The sequence below is a fragment of the Bos grunniens genome, chromosome 5 (genome assembly GCF_055505025.1).
Source record: "Bos grunniens cultivar Pamir isolate PY7600 chromosome 5, Bosgru_T2T1.0, whole genome shotgun sequence".
NCBI classification, from domain to species: Eukaryota; Metazoa; Chordata; class Mammalia; order Artiodactyla; family Bovidae; genus Bos; species Bos grunniens.
The window spans coordinates 93,083,950-93,100,621 of record NC_141169.1 but is presented as its reverse complement, the minus strand read 5'-3'; the positions used below and the strand labels follow the sequence as shown (position 1 = coordinate 93,100,621).

General features: G+C 39.4%; 1 pseudogene; it reads right to left on the bottom strand.

The window, feature by feature from the left end:
- Positions 1–16,037: 16,037 nt before the first annotated feature.
- Positions 16,038–16,155, bottom strand: LOC147372617 (5S ribosomal RNA; annotated as a pseudogene).
- Positions 16,156–16,672: the final 517 nt, after the last annotated feature.

Below are 16,672 nucleotides of genomic sequence, written 5' to 3'. Positions count from 1 at the left end.
GGGTGGTGCAGCTGTTTGGGTAGCAGGTGTTCTGGCAGCACCAGGTACTCAGGAGAGCTGGCGGCTAGGGCATTAGAAAATATAGTGCTCTGGAAGGGTATGGCAACCAGTATTGCCTAATACAGTCCAGTACTCTTGCCTGGAGAACCCACCTCCCTGGCAGAGGAGCCTGGCAGGCCACAGTATATAGGGTTGCAAAGAGCTGGACTCGATCAAAGCAACCCTGTGCTCATAGACACAAGACACTTTTTGCCTGTGGCAACTCTGCCCCAGTGAGAGTTGACCATGAGGGTGGCACAACTGCTTGGCTTGCAGGGACCCTGGCAGCGTAAAGTGTGCAGGGACAAGGACTGTCTGTCACAGGAGTTATGGCCCTATCAGAGTATTTTTACGAGCCTCTTGTAGCTGGTGATCAGAAGGCCTCTTTGATCAGTCTTTCTCTGTAGCTCCGCCAGTTCAGGCACTTAGAGGGCTCCCTTGCCTTCTCTGTTGTTCCACCCATCAAGCATTTAGAGGGACCCCTCTGGCTGGGGTCCTACTCCATAGATCAGTATGTCAAGCACTTAAAGAGGCACCCTGGGTGGGGTCCTACTCTGTAGTTCAGTGTGTCAGGCATTAGATGGGCCAGCCTCTCTGTTGTTTAGCTGCTGATGCTGGCATGCAGGGAGAGAGAGGCTATGGTGATGGCGCCACCCACTAAGTGTGACTCAGCAGTATCGCCTTGTTTGCATGGCTGCCTGGCTTTCCTCCACAGGCATTTCCCACCACAATCTCTTCCATCACATCCCCTCGATCCATCTCTCCATCTCTCTGCAGTCAACAGCAGCCCTCATCCTGGGATTGCTCCAAAATCCCTAAACTCCAGCTCCCAGCCGCTGCACCTTCCAGGGAACCTGTGTCCTTGTCTGTGGTATATTTGGTCTGATTCTCATTCCATTTAGGCTGCTACAGATCAGCTGTTTCACTCTCAGTCGTACATGTTTCTCCTCTGACTCAGACAATTGCCTCCATGTGGGGATCGGACTCCTGCTTCAGTTCCCCCACCCAAGGACAGGTCCAGTCCTACCAACACTCCTATCCTTCCCCCTAGTTCTTTCCTCCTACCGAGTTTTGCATGATTCTACATATTCTTTTCTGCCAGTCAGGTACTGCTGTCGGCTCTCAGCTGGTGTTCTGCATGCACTTCTGTGTCTGAAGGTGTATTCCTGATGTTTCCACTTCCACCTACTCCTCCACCATCTTGTTCTGTCAGCAATTTTTTTTTTTTTTTTTAATTATTGGCTGGTTGGTCTTCAAATGTCAAGTTTTTGGATTAAGCACTCATGATTGTTTAGGCCAATCATATTTTTCAGTCTCAGCTTTAGGCTTTATTGATGTTACAAAAAAACAAAAAACAAAACTGAATATGTCTTATGACTGTCTTCTGGCCTTCTATAGAAAAGAAAACAGCACTCTTCATGTATTTGAGAGCACAGACATCTTCATATTTCTTTCTTTCTTTTTTAAAACTCTTTCATAACAAAGTAATAATCTATCCCTTGATAAGACTAACTGAACTGTTTCTCCTCTTTCTTCATAAAGTTTATTATTCTACACACCAAAAGAAAATACCCCATTAACTCAGTTTATCCAAAACATCTTTATAACTCCACTATTCCTAAAGTCAGTAACGTCGATGAAAATATTCTTAAGTGAGAATATCCATATTCCCTTACAGAGGATTTAGCGTTTAAAAGCAGAGTATTGTTGATTTTCTCAGAACATATCCTTTCACATTTTGTTCTCCAACTGAAATAGAAATTTCAGAAAAAATGCCCTTGGGTGACTTGGTTTCTGTCTCTAACATGAGTGTTCAAATATGAATAAAAGCTGAAATGTCATATCAGCTATAAGAAATAAACTGTTTTGAACCTGAAATGATACTTGAATTTTTTTTTCCTCTTATTTAACTAAAAAATTAAGCTTAGAAAAATCTTCTAAAATATACAATCCAAAAAGATAAAATTAGACAAATACACATTTTATAATAACCCCAAATTAAAGAATATTTAAATATTAATTATCTATTAAAAGGTTTAAAATATTCTAATCAATGTAATAAAAAGTAGAATTCATTAATTTATATTGCTGAACATCTGTTCCTAGTTATAATAAAATTGGAGTGGTTTTAGAGTATATCTTCACTTTTTAGAGCATCTAAAATCAGACGCTTTGAAAAAATTTTAATGTATTAAGCTTGGTGGTAGATACCACAGTCTTGGAAAAAAATTCATTTTGTACTACATGTACTGTCAAAAACAAATGTTATTTAAAGATAAAATAAATATTTAGAAAAAATGAAATAAATTTGGCTTATATTAACACATGTGACAGTAGAGCCCATGAAATATCTTGTAATAACATGTCTACTGGTATATAAGCTTTCAAATTTTCCAAGTTTTATTTCCTATGTACCAAGTATTAGCAAAGTTTGGTGTATTAGACTCTACAAAAGCCTCCAAGTTATGTGGAATGAAAATCTAAGTGTAGTTTTCAAATCTGTTAAACTACATGCAAAATATTTCTGGATTTAAATAAATTTCTTTAAACCACCTTAAACAAGAAAAGCGTTCACTCATACAACATAGGATAATAATCCTATGATTAATCCAATAGAATGCCAACAGTGTGCTAACACTGTTCTAGGTGCTGGAAATGCAGTAGTAAACAAAACATCATTCATACTTGTATACATTATAATAAACATATTGCATACTAATGGGCTTCTCTTGTAGCTCAGTCAGTAAAGAATCTGCCTGCAGTGCAGGAGACCTGGGCTTGATCTCTGGGTTGGGAAGATCCCCTGGAGAAAGAAATGGCGACCCACTCCAGTATCCTTGCCTGGAAAATCTCATGGACACAGGAGCCTGGTGGGGTGCAGTCCATGCGGTCGCAAAGAGTTGGGCATGACTGAGTGACTAACACTAACACTTGTTGCATACTAACAGAAATAAAAAAGTCAATGTTCATCGCAGCACTGTTTATAATAGCCAAGACATGGAAACAACCTAGATGTCCATCAGCAGATGAATGGATAAGAAAGCTGTGGTACATATACACAATGGAGTATTACTCAGCCATTAAAAAGAATACATTTGAATCAGGTCTAATGAGGTGGATGAAACTGGAGCCTATTATACAGAGTGAAGTAAGCCAGACAGAAAAACACCAATATAGTATATTAATGCATATATATGTAATTTAGAAAGATGGTAACGATAACTGTGTATGCAAGACAGAAAAAAAGACAGATGTATAGAACAGTCTTTTGGACTCTGAGGGAGAGGGTGAGGGTCAGATGATTTGGGAGAATGGCATTGAAACATGTATAATATCATATATGAAACAAGTCGCCAGTGCAGGTTCAATGCATGATACTGGATGCTTGAGGCTGGTCCATTGGGATGACCCAGAGGGATGGTACGGGGAGGGAAGAGGGAGGGGGGTTCAAGATGGGGAACACGTGTATACCTGTGGCAGATTCATGTTGATGTATGGCAAAACCAATACACTATTGTAAAGTAATTAACCTCCAATTAAAATAAATAAATTTATTAAAAAAAAAAAAGCCAAGCAACTAATTTTATGTTAGCACATTATACCCAACCATGCAAATCTCTTGCTTATATCACCTTGTTCAATTTAGATTTAAATCATATATTCTCACTTTTCTATTTAGTGGAATCTACTTAGCCTTTAAATTCTAGTTCAAAGTTTGTTTCTTTGAAGCTTCCTTTTATACCACTTCCATCACTTCATATCTGTGTAAAATCAGTTACTTTTTCTGAATTCTAGTAGTAGCAACTGCATTATATATATGTTCACAATATTGCTTTATTATTAATTATATACTTGAATGTGAGCCTTTTAACAGGGCCATATCCTATTTGGTTTCATGGTTCTTACATATATGACTGTAGCCCACCAGGCTCCTCTGTCCATGGGATTCTCTAGGCAAGAATGTCCGTGGGTTGCCATTTCCTTCTTCAGGGGTCTTCCCAATCCAGGGATGGAACATGGGCCTCCTGCATTGCAGGCAGGTTGGCTTCCCTCATAACTCAGTTGGTAAAGAATCCACCTGCAATGCAGGAGACCTCAGTTCGATTCCTGGGTTGGGAAGATCTGCTGAAGAAGGGATAGGTTATCCACTCTAGTATTCTTGGGCTTTGCTTGTGGCTCAGCTGGTAAAGAATCCTCCTGCAATGTGGGAGGCCAACCTGGGTTCAATCCCTGGGTTGGGAAGATCCCCTGGAGAAGGGAAAGACTACCAACTCCAGTATTCTGGCCTGGAGAATTCCATGAACTGTATAGTCCATGGGGTCACAAAGAGTCGGACACGACTGAGCAACTTTTCCTTCTTTACCATCTGAGCCACCAGGAAATGGAAAAAGTGGATACAAAAATGAATGGAGTAATTTAGAAAGTCTTCATAGATAGCGTATCAAAAGAATAAAATGGTTCAATGAGGAACTAATATTCTATTAGACTCTAATTGCTGCCACAACAAATTACCACAAACTTATTAGCTTAAACATTAGGAATGTATTACCTTTCAGCTCTATAATTAGAAATCTGACATGAGTGCTACTGGGTTAAAGTCAAGGCAAGACTGCATTCCTTTCCATAAACTCTAGAGGATAACCTATTACCTTGCCTTTTCCAGATTCTTGAGGCTACCTGCACTTTGGCTTGTGATCTCTTTCCTCCATCTTCAAAGCCAGCAATATCTCATCTCTCTGACCTTTCCCTCTCTGTTCCCAGCCAAGAAAGTTTCTGCTTTCTTCTATTTTTCAAAAGTTAATGCTTTACTTCAAAACTATCCTTGAGTGAGTGAAGTCGTTCAGTCGTGTCTGACTCTTTGCGACCCCATGAACTGTAGCCTAACCAGGTTCCTCCGTCCATGGAATTTTCCAGGCAAGAATACTGGAGTAGGTTTCCATTTCCTTCTCCAGGAGATCTTCCTGACCCAGGGATTGGACCCAGGTCTCCTGCACTGTAGGCAGACGCTTTACCATCTGAGCCACCAGGGAATCAAAACTACCCTTAAGAATATGCAAAAAAATGACATCCAAATTAAAGTTCCAATCCCAAAGAAAGACAACACCAAAGAATGTTCAAACTAGTGCACAATTGCACTCATCTCACAAGCCAGCAAAGTAATGCTCAAAATTTTCCAAGCCAGGCTTCAACAGTACATGAACTGAGAACTTGCAGATATTCAAGCTGGATTTTAAAAAGGCAGAGGAATCAGAGATCAAATTACCAATATCCGTTGGATCATTGAAAAAGCAAAAGCAAGAGTTCCAGAAAAACATCTATTTCTGCTTCATTGACTATGCCAAAGCTTTTGACTGTGTGGATCAAAACAAACTGTGGAAAATTCTTAAAAAGATGGGAATACCAGAGCACCTTACCTGCCTCTTGAGAAACCTGTATGCAGGTCAAGAAGCAACAGTTAGAACTGGACATGGAACAACAGACTGATTCAAATAGGGAAAGGAGTACATCAAGGCTGTATATTGCCACCCTGCTTATTTAATTTATATGCAGAGTACATCATGTGAAATGCTGGACTGGATGAAGCACAAGCCAGAATCAAGATTGTCAGGAGAAATATCAGTAACTTCAGATATGCAGATGACACCACTCTTATGGCAGAAAGTGAAGAGGAACTAAAGAGCCTCTTAATGATAGTGAAAGAGGAGAGTGAGAAAGCTGGCTTATAACTCAACATTCAAAAAACAAAGATCATGATATCTGGTCCTATCACTTCATGGCAGATAGATGGGGTAACAATGGAAACAGTGAGAGATTTTATTTATTTATTTTTGGCTCCAAAATCACTGCAGATGGTGACTACAGCCATGAAATTAAAAGATGCTTCCTCTTTGGAAGAAAAGCTATGAACAAACTAGACAGCATATTAAAAAGCTGAGACATTACTTTGCTGACAAAGGTCCGTCTAATCAAAGCTATGGTTTTCCCAGTAGTCATATGAGTTGGACCATAAAGAAAGCTGAGCACCGAAGAATTGATGCTTTTGAACTGTGGTGTTGGAGAAGACTCTTGAGAACCCCTTGGACTGCAAGGAAATCAAACCAGTCAATCCTAAAGGAAATCAGTCCTGACTATTCATTGGAAGGACTGATGCTGAAGCTGAAGCTCCAATCCTTTGGCCACCTGATGCGAAGAACTGACTCACTGGAAAAGACCCTGATGCTGGGCAAGATAAAAGGCAGGAGGAGAAGGGGACAACAGAGGATGAGATGGTTTGATGGCATCATTGACTTGAATGACTTGAGTTTGAGCAAGCTCCGGCAGTAGGTGAAGCCTGGCATGCTGCAGTCCATGGGGTGGCAAAGAGTCAGACATGATAGTGAGACTGATCTGAACTGAACTGAACACTAATATCTGCTAAAATAAATATGAGGACCAATTATTAACTCAACAAATACATCTTAAGTATTTGCTTTATGTGTTACTTTGTGCTCGAATCCAGGAAAAGATACCAAGATTTCAACCTTAGATTTTTGAAGAGAACTAGGAAATCTATTTGTAATGCTACAATACAAGAAAGATTATAAATCCATTAAGCAAAAACAAAAGGCTCTGGAAGTTCAGAAGATGAAAATCTTTTATATCCTGAAGCTTTTTACTTACTATGTTTAATGACATTGCTGTATTTTCCACTAACTTACTGGCCTTTGTATTGTGTGTAAAGTGAATTTTTACATTTTTCATAAAGTTTTTCTTGATTTGCAAATTTCTCTGCTTTTAAAGATTTATGTGATTAATTTGGACAACGAGAGAAACCAGAAAAATCTCCCCATACCAAGGTCTTTAGTCTTCATCATATCTGCAAAATCCCCGTTGCATATAAGTTAAAATATTCACAGGTTCCTGAGATTAAGATGTGAACATCTTTGTTTGGGGTCGGGAGCATTATTGTGTCCATTACAATTAAGAACATAACAGTAGCTTGGCATGAGGATTGTAGTGACTGCTAGTAATATAGAAAAATGAAAAAGTGATCAGTAATAGAGCAAGTTGCAGTAGCTAAATTAAGACATTTAAGAAATGATATTTGGCAAAACTAATACAATTATGTAAAGTTTAAAAATAAAATTAGGAAAAAAATGAAAAAAAAAAGAAATGTATCTAGTGAAAATATTTTCTTCCTACTTGTTGAAGAATTGAATAAGTAAATAAGTGAATAAAAGGAAGTCAAGGAAAGTTACATAAAGACATAAGTAAGCAAAAAATTTTGACAGACTATTTAAAAGCCTAAAAGCATCAAAGCCAAAGCCAGGTTTTTCTGTGTGTGTGTGTGTATTTTGTTTGTTTGTTTTGTTTTTTGTAGAAATTAGTTTCAGAATTATAATTCTCTTTCAACTGAGAAGCAGCAAATATGAGGAGGAATTTCAGAACTCTGTTTTCTCCACCCCAAGTTCAGTTGCCAGGTATCTTATAAGTGTTCAATGTACCGAAAACAAGTAGATCTTTCGGAATTTCCCCCAAGAGGTCAAAGCACTGGTAGGGAAATTTTCCTGATGACCAAGCTGTGATTTCAGTGGCTCAGTTTTGTCCCATCATTTCTACTTACATCCCCAGGAGCCAGCCACAGTAATTCCTCACCATTTCGGTAAACACATCTCTCAACTTCTACTACTTGTCAATGACATCAACTTAATTTTATTGGAGATAGGGTCAGGAGCAAATATCCAAGAGGCTACCATCTTCTAAATCAGATAGAAAAATACCCACATTTGTTGTTGTCACCATCAATTATTTGAAGGACAGAAAGAGAAAAAAAATAGTATTTACCCTAGTTAATGTCAATAAGGAACAAAAATTGGAAAAAACGAGAGTGGTGAACTCTCAAGAAATTATTTCTTTAATATTAAGTTACTTTTTGAATGCTGGTCTTATTCAAGTTGAAAAGATGGTCTTCTGATTCTGGTTTTTAGTCTATTAATTTTGCTTTTCAACATATAACAAAATTCCCATGTAGACAATATGCTTATTCCTGTAAGAATGTGAGGTTTGCTTATTTCATAAATTAAGTAATTAGTTCATTTGTGCAAAACACAGTTACAAACCTTTGCTTTGTTATAGGAGCAGAGTTGTGTTATTCTGTTTCATAATATAATCAGAGGATTTCAGGGTAATACTGTGCTTTAAAAATTATCTAATTTAAGCCCACATTTTAGAGATAAGCAAACTGGAGGTATTTAGTGATTTGTCCAAGGTCACATAGCTAGTTGGTGGCAAATTAGGAAGTTAAACTTAGTTTAAATGTCAATAGTCTTTCTCCCAACTTCAGAATTTCTCCTTTTCTCTAGTAACATCAACATTTGTATTCACAGTGTTCCATAATATACATGTATTCTCTCTCCTAATTAATGGTAAAGGACCAGAACCCTACTGTCAGGTAACATCTGCCATGACGATATTTGCATTTCTAAAAGATCACTCTGACTTTGGAAACTAACGAAAGTAGGGGTTAGAAGAGGCAAAAGATAGTACACACAGGATGAATTTGCAGGGCAGGAATAGAGGCCCAGATGTAGAGGATGGACGTGGATACAGTAGGGAAAGGAGAGGGCGGGACAGATTGAAAGTGGCATTGATTATACACACACACACACACACATATATATATGTATATATATACTACCATGTGTAAAATAGATAGCTAGTGGAAACTTGCTGTACAACACTGTAATCTCAGCTCAGTGCTCTGTGATGACCTAGAGGGTAAGATGGAGGGAAGGGTGTGAGGGAAGCTCAAGAAGGATGGAATATAGGTGTATGTGTGTAGGGGGGATAGTAGCTCAGTCTTGTCCAACTCTGCATACTCACAGATTGTAAGCCTGCCAGGCTCCTCTATCCATAGAATTTCCCAGGCAAGAATACTGAAGTGGGTTGCCATTTCCTCCTCCAGGTGTTGTTCCTGACCCAGGGCTCAAACCTGTGTCTCCTGCATTGCAGGTAGATTATTTACCATCTAAGTCACAAGGGAGTCAGTAATATTGAAGAGGAAACGTTAGATTTTTACATAACCTCCTGCTCCTTCTGCCTCCATAACTCAGCTTGCTCCTTGCAAAGTCTGGATCATGTAGGTCACATAATCTCAGAAAGTGTGGACCTACAGTACTAGGAAGTGGAGCTTATCTCACTCACCCTTGTAACAGTTACCTTTGTAACTGCCCAGCCCCTGCAAACCTGCTTAATCATGCCTGTCCATGTAAAGGTCAGGCATTCCCCTTCCCATCTTGACTGCTGTTCCCGTGCACAAAAAAACCCTTAGTTTAAACCAGCCTATAAGCAGGTAGTGTTGCCCACTATAGTCTGTCTATAAAAACTCTGTAACACCTTTGTTAGGGGCTCAGAGCTTGGAGGGTTAACTCCTCTGGGACGGCTGGTGTAATAAACCTGTTTTCCAACTCTCTGAGTGTGGTGCTTGGATTCTCAATTACTGGTTTCTGCAACATTTCTGGAGGCTCCAGCAAGATTCCAACCACACCAGCCCCTTGAGCCACCAGAAAGGTGGCTTGGCCAGGCTGGAGCAAAGGAATCCTGAGATGAATGAGGAGGCGTGCCACCTGATGGTATTCCGGGTTCTCTTTCACACTGGTGTTCCAACTTTCTGGATGGCCGAATCCTGACTAGACTCTTTGGAGGAATGGACCAACCCACCAGGAGTGGCCACAGGATCAGGTAAGGTCCCAGGGCCAGTCTCCAGTCAGGTCCTACCCCAACGGGTAGAAGAGGAGACTGATCACCTCCTTGGAGCTCCCAGGAAGGGGCACCAGATAGAGAGAACTGGGGACTCAGGAGAAGGGAGGCATTGTGACTGATAACTTCCTTGGAGCTCCCAGGAAGGAGCATCAGATAGAGAGAACTGAGGACTCTGGAGAAGGGAGGCATTGTGATAGCCTCTGAATGATTGTGAGTGCATGATTGCTGATTGAACGGAGTGAGAGAAAGTTTTTTTTCTTTTTAGAAACTGCAAAACCAATTCTTTTTGCATATGCAATTAAAAACAACTAGCTTGTTAAAAGGCCTGTCAAGGAAAAAGGTTGAAGTTAACCTTTTCCATGTCCTTGAAATACACAGCCAACTTTGCCTGAGACCTCAGCCTTGGGCAAATTAGAACTTCAAGCAAAGAGAAAAAAAGGGGGGTAGTGGTCAAAGAGATATTTTAAATCGCAAACAGAAAACTGTAAGATCTCTGTCAGTCTGTCTGTCTGGATTTATGCATGTCTCAGTGTATGTCTTTTTTTTTTTCCCCCTCTGATAATACTGTTGAAGTTGTAAATGAGTTCTAATTTAATTGGCCTAAAGAAAAGTAAGCACTTACAAATCAAACAATTCAAAATACAAGAAAAATTAACCTAAATAAATTTCAGATTCACATAAACTGGGAAAATTCAATATTAAGTATCTAGTATTAATGTTTGTTTGGTAATCTAGTAAGGAAGTAGGATGTAGGTTTTTAATAAAGAAGATATAAAAAAGAAAATTACATTTTATAAAAGGGAAAAAAAAAGTAGGTCTGACTTACAGGTAGCTGTTACAAAAAGTGATTACAAGGTTTGTGGAAAGAGATCCTAAAAAAAAGTTTTGTGCATGGTTAGGACTAAGTTTAAAATAAATATTATTAAGTTTACCTAAATGAGTTTAAAGTAAGCTAGTGCAAAATTTGGCCTTTCTCTCTGATAAGAGGACATACTTTCTTTAGATGTTGAACAGCTTTTAATAGTAGATTAAAGTTTCCTTACCTCTTAATCTGTTCTATATTTACCTTGAAATCTTTTGTCAAGTTTGGCTAAGTGAATAACTATTATTTCATAGTGACTTATATGATCCTACCTGACTGAGTGTTATAAACCCTTATGATATTTGTTGACAAATATTCCTAAGTAACTTGACTTCTAGCTAACTTTGGGATGCTTCAGAGGGCCCCTGAGACATCCCAAAGAGCTATTAAGCTACCTGGGTTCATTGGATTTGTTAAATGACATGGGAAGCACTGTTGAAGGGGTGACAAATCTTTTCAGGTTATACTGTATGGTTGGTGTTACTAATAAAGGTATCCTAAAATTGTGTGAAATTCATATAGATCTGATATGCCCTGATAAAATATGGTCAATTACAATTCTAGTTATCATATTAAAGAATTACATATCACAACAATGACCAGGTTTCTTTGTGAATTGCAATAGAATCAGATTTTAAACAGGTCTTCTATGGTTTTACTCTCACGCCTTTAGAATACTGCTAGTTCTTCAAAATTTATGGAAAAGACTTTCAAGATTAAGCAGATAAACAAATTTTGTTATTAACAGTAAGCTGGTACCAGACTGGAATTTAGTTCTCTCTGTCTAGAGAACAAAGTTTTCTTAGAATGCAGCTTTTAATAACAGATTATGAATTTCTTTGCCTTTAAGTGATTTATATTTGTTTTTAAAAACTTTTTGTTACTTTGGTAAGGTAAGTAAACATTATTTAAGATTATGGTATAAGTAGACAAAGCTCCTTCTGCTTATACAAAAAAATAACCCTTCATGGTTAGATTTTGCTATCTTGATATCCTTAAAACATGGCAATACTCTGCTCCTAAATCAAGAAATTAAAAATGGATAAACAACAGCTAAAAATCAGAGAGCCAGGGGTATGGGAAATCCAAGACAGCTGCTTGACTTTTCCCAGCTCCCTGACAGACTTCACTTTTATTTGATGGGTTAAAGCCTTCCCTGGCTACAGTGTTAATGCCCTTACAGTGAGTTCTCCAAAAAGGAAAAAAATAATGTTTCACTGAATATTACGTTCTAGTTTTGTTAATTAAGGTCTGTGCTTACTAAGACTCACTTATGAAATAGTTCCTTGTTATACTATATTGCTAAAAGGTTTAATTAAGTTATTAAAAAGGACACTCTAAGATTGTTTCTAAAGCTTATCTCAGTAACCAATCTTTGGGTAAAGGTCGAATGCTCCATGATGTACAACCAGGAGATGAATACTTGGCTATAACCATTTAACTGATTCAGATGACCTGGGGTATACTGGGCTATACCCAGTGAAAGTTCTGTATTTAAATTCTTGCTTGTGACCTTACTGATAACTGCTAGCTATATCATTTTCTATGTGTGTGTTAGTTGCTTAGTTGTGTCCAACTCTTTGGAACCCCATAGACCACAGCCCACCAGGCCCCTCTGTCCATGGGATTCTCCAGGCAAGAACACTAGAGTGGGTTGCCATTTCCTTCTCCAAAAGAAACCATAGAAAGAAAGAAAGTAAAGTCACTCAGTTATGTCCAACTCTTTGCAATCCCATGGACTGTAGCCTACCAGGCTCCTCCATCCATGGAATTTTCCAGGCAAGAGTACTGGAGTAGGTTGCCATTTCTTTCTCCACATTTTCTATGTAGCTTGTTTCAAAAGATTATTTCTTATGTTACCAAATGTGTGACTGAGCCTGTGATAAAATGCTGATATACAGTTCCATATGAGATCAATAATTATAATAATTAACTCTAGATATGGGAAGAGGCAACAAGAGGAAATATTTTCCTGGACCAGAGGCTAGTAAGACAGGCATGGTCCAGAGACTTCTGCTACTTACAAGGTGTGTTCTAGTGACAACACATTGAATGGCCTGTCAGTGGACTCTTTGTTAGACCTGGGAATGAGCCTTCCCAGCATCGTGGGACACAATGACCATGAAATGCCCCCAAAACATGGTCAAAGTGTGGCTACGCAGGGGCCCTGCTGACTGGAAGTTGACCCTTGCCAGCTGCCTCTACAAAGATAAAATCATGACCACTACAAGATGCTGACCTTCAACAACCCCTTGAAAGGAGTTCAGGGTGGAGACTAAAAATAAGGCACTCCATGCTCAGGGAAAAACCCAGAAAAACAGACCTTCAGATAGTCAGATGTTTTCAGGTAAAGATTTTTGAGTCCAAATTCTTGCATCTTCCCGTACCTAGAGAAACACTAATGTCATGGACCAATGTCTGGACCTGGTTCTCCTGGCTAGCACCTCAGCAGCTTTCCTACTTCTATTACTCTTTGGGCCGTATATCTTTAACTTTCTTGTTAAGTTTGTTTCTCCAAGTAGTAGTATGACAAGAATATTCCCCAGCCAACACCAACACAATGCTGGAACAAGCTGCCTTATCATTCTGTGAACTCTCATCTCTCTCGGAAAACGCACCCTGAGGTCCTCAGGCTATTCTCCCTTTGAAATCTTATACAGGAAACCACCCCCAGTGATAGAAAAGCTCAAGGTAGACCAACAATAACTAGCTGACCTGGAGATGTCCCCACACCTCCAAGCCCTGGAAAAAGTCTTCTGTCATATTGCCAGATAAACCTTAGAAAGGACGCCCATTCCTTTGGGCAATTGGATTCATCCCTATCATCCAGGAGATGCAGCATGGGTTAAAGATTGGGAAAGGAACCACTTCAGCCAGTTTAAACAGTCCCTCACACTGTCGTCCTGGCAACCTCTACTGCTGTTAAAGTTACAGGTGTCATCCCTTGGATCCACCACACCAGAGTCAAGAAGCAGCAGCTTCCTGTGATGAGGACACCTGGAAAGCAGTTCGGGACCCCAAAGACCTCCTCAAGGTCAGGTTCCAAAGACAATGGCCCTCACCCATGAAGGACGCTGAGCCCTTCTCTAGTCATTCGGAGGCTGACTAGTCAGTGCACGGCAGAAGCTTGAGGGTTCTTCAGCCTTGCTCCAGCCACATTCCGGCAGACGGCTGGTCAAAGCACGGCAGAAGCTTGAGGATCCGGCTATCGAAGTATCAGTGGATTTTCATTGTCAACCCTGGTCTCTATCCTTAATCGAAATTATTGCTGTGCTTTCCATTACAGGACCAACAAGACTCCCTGGCTGAGGTGGTTTTATAGAATAGGAGATGTCTAGATCTACTGACAGCTGAAAAGAGAGGACTACGCCCCTTCTTAAATGAAGAGTGCTGCTTGTATGTAAACCAATCAGAAATAGTCAGGGACATGGCGCAACAGCTAAGGGAACCAATCATAAAAAGGAGAGAGAAACGAGCTAATTCCTGGGGTAACTGGAACAATATCTGGAGCTGGGCATCTTGGCTTCTCGATTTAACAGGGCCTCTCCTCATGCTCTTTGCAGTGCTCTTGTTTGGCCCTTGTATTCTCAATGCAATTACCCAGTTTATAACCTCTCAGATTGAATCCATAAAGTTACAAATGGTAATAGCTCAATATAGCCCCCTAAATGATGGGGAGCTCTGAATGTCCTACAAAAACATGAGATGATGCTTTCTACAATGAATAATAGAAGCATCAAGAGGGGCGAATGAAGAGGAAAAGTTAAAATTTTACATAACCTCCCGCTCCTTCTGCCTCCATGACTCAGCTTGCTCCTTGCAAAGTCTGGATCATGTAGGTCATGTAGTCTCAGAAAGTGCGGACTTACACTGGAGCTGGAGCTGGAACTGGAGCTTATCTCACTCACCCTTGCCCTGCTCTTTGCAACTGCCCAGCCCCTGCAAACCTGCTTATCATGCCTGTCCATGTAAAGGTCAGGCATTCCCCTTCCCATCTTGACTGCTGTTCCCGTGCACAAAAACCCCTTAGTTTAAACCAGCCTATTAGCAGCTAGTCTTGCCCACTATAGTCTGTCTATTAAAACTCTGTAACCCCTTTGTTCGAGGCTGAGCTTGGAGTGTTAACTCCTCTGGGCCCACCAGCATAATAAACCTGAGTTCTCTGACTCTCCGAGTGTGGTGCTTGGCTGCTCAATTACTGGTTTCTGCAACTATATATATATATATATATATGCTTATAGCTGATTCACGTTGTTGTACAGAAGAAACCAATACAACACCGTGAAGCAATTATCCTCCAATTAAAAAGTTTTTAAATTTTTAAAAGTTAAAAAAAAAAGTAGATTGCTGTAGTATAGGTGGGAGATGGCGATAATTTTATTTAGAAAAGTGTCCATATATGGCAAAACTAATACCAAAAAAAAAATAAAATAAAATAATAAAAAGAAAAGTGTCCATATAGAAGCACAGAAGATGATTCTAAATCAGTTAAAGTTAATATGATATGTTGATGGAATAGTTATGAAGAAAGAGAGAGAAGGGGTGATAAAAATAATTTCCAGAATTTTGGATTACACAACTGGAAATATGACAATATTATTTGCTGAGAAAGGAAATATTAGAGGAGAACCAAAGTATTAAGCAAACTTTGGTAAGTTATGATACGGTTGGACAATTCCCCTACTTTAGTAACTTTCATAAAAAAAAAGTTTAGCTTCTTCTTCATCATTAGAAAAGCAGACTATGGAGTTAGACCTTCAGATTATGAATCCCAGCTACTACACTTACTAAATGTATATCCATGGAAAGTTACAAAGTCACTCCCTCTCAGTTTCCTCATTTGCTGAATGAGGATTTTCAGATGAAGGAAAAATTGTAATTTCTTCCTACAGTTGTAAGAACTATATGCTGCTGCTGCTAAGTCGCTTCAGTCGTTTCCAACTTTGTGTGACCCCATAGACGGCAGCTCACCAGGCTCCCCTGTTTCTGGGATTCTCCAGGCAAGAACATGGAGTGGGTTGCCATTTCCTTCTCCAAGAACTATATATCTACTTACATTTTTTTCAAGCAAGATGACACAAAGCAAGATTTCAATAAATGTTAACTAATATTATTATATTTCTATTCTCATTCTAGTGAAGAGGAAATTGAAGTATGAAAGTAAAAGTATTGTTAGTCGCTCAGTCGTGCTGGACTCTTTGTGACTCCATGGACTGCAGCCCAGCAGGCTCCTCTGCCCATGAGATTTTCCAGGCAAAGATATTGGAGTGAGTTGCCATTTCCTTCTCCAGGGGGATCTTCCAGGCTCAGGGATCAAACCCTGGTCTCCTGCACTGCAGGCAGGTTCTTTACTGACTGAGCTAAGAGGAAAGCCCAAAGCAGAGGGGAGGCAAAAAGCCTACAGCACCTTGTATTGCCAGGTGGTCTCCCATCAAGTACTAATCAGGCCCAACCCTGCTTAGCTTCCAAGATCAGACGAGGTCCACTGCGTTCAGGGTAGTATGGCCATAGACTAGAGTGGCTATCTGTTCCCTTCTCCAGGGGATCTTCCCAATCCAGGGATCAAACACAGGTCTTCCACATTGCAGGTAAATTCTTTACCAGCTGAGCCAGGAGGGAAGCCCAATAGAAGTATAAGAAGTTTAAATCACCTGTCCAAGATAGCACAAATAGTTACAGAGCAGTCATACTGATTTCACATTCAATATTCTTAATACAAAATGTTAGTATTTCTAATCATATTTTAAAAGTTTTTATGGTAAAAATAAACTCTAATTGCATTAACTAAAAACATATTTTTAGCCTGGATTTTGGAATCTGGTAGATTTCCTATGAAAATTCAGGGATATTTCTTGACTATCCCTTTAACTATTTCCATGATTCTCTTCCTGATCATGTTGAAACACTGTCAAAAATGACAAATAATGATTCTTGCAGAAGCAAATGGGACTTTATGACATCACACTTTGAAGAGCGAACAAATCTGTAATCTTATCTTTTTTGACAGTTATAAAGGACATTTCAGAAACT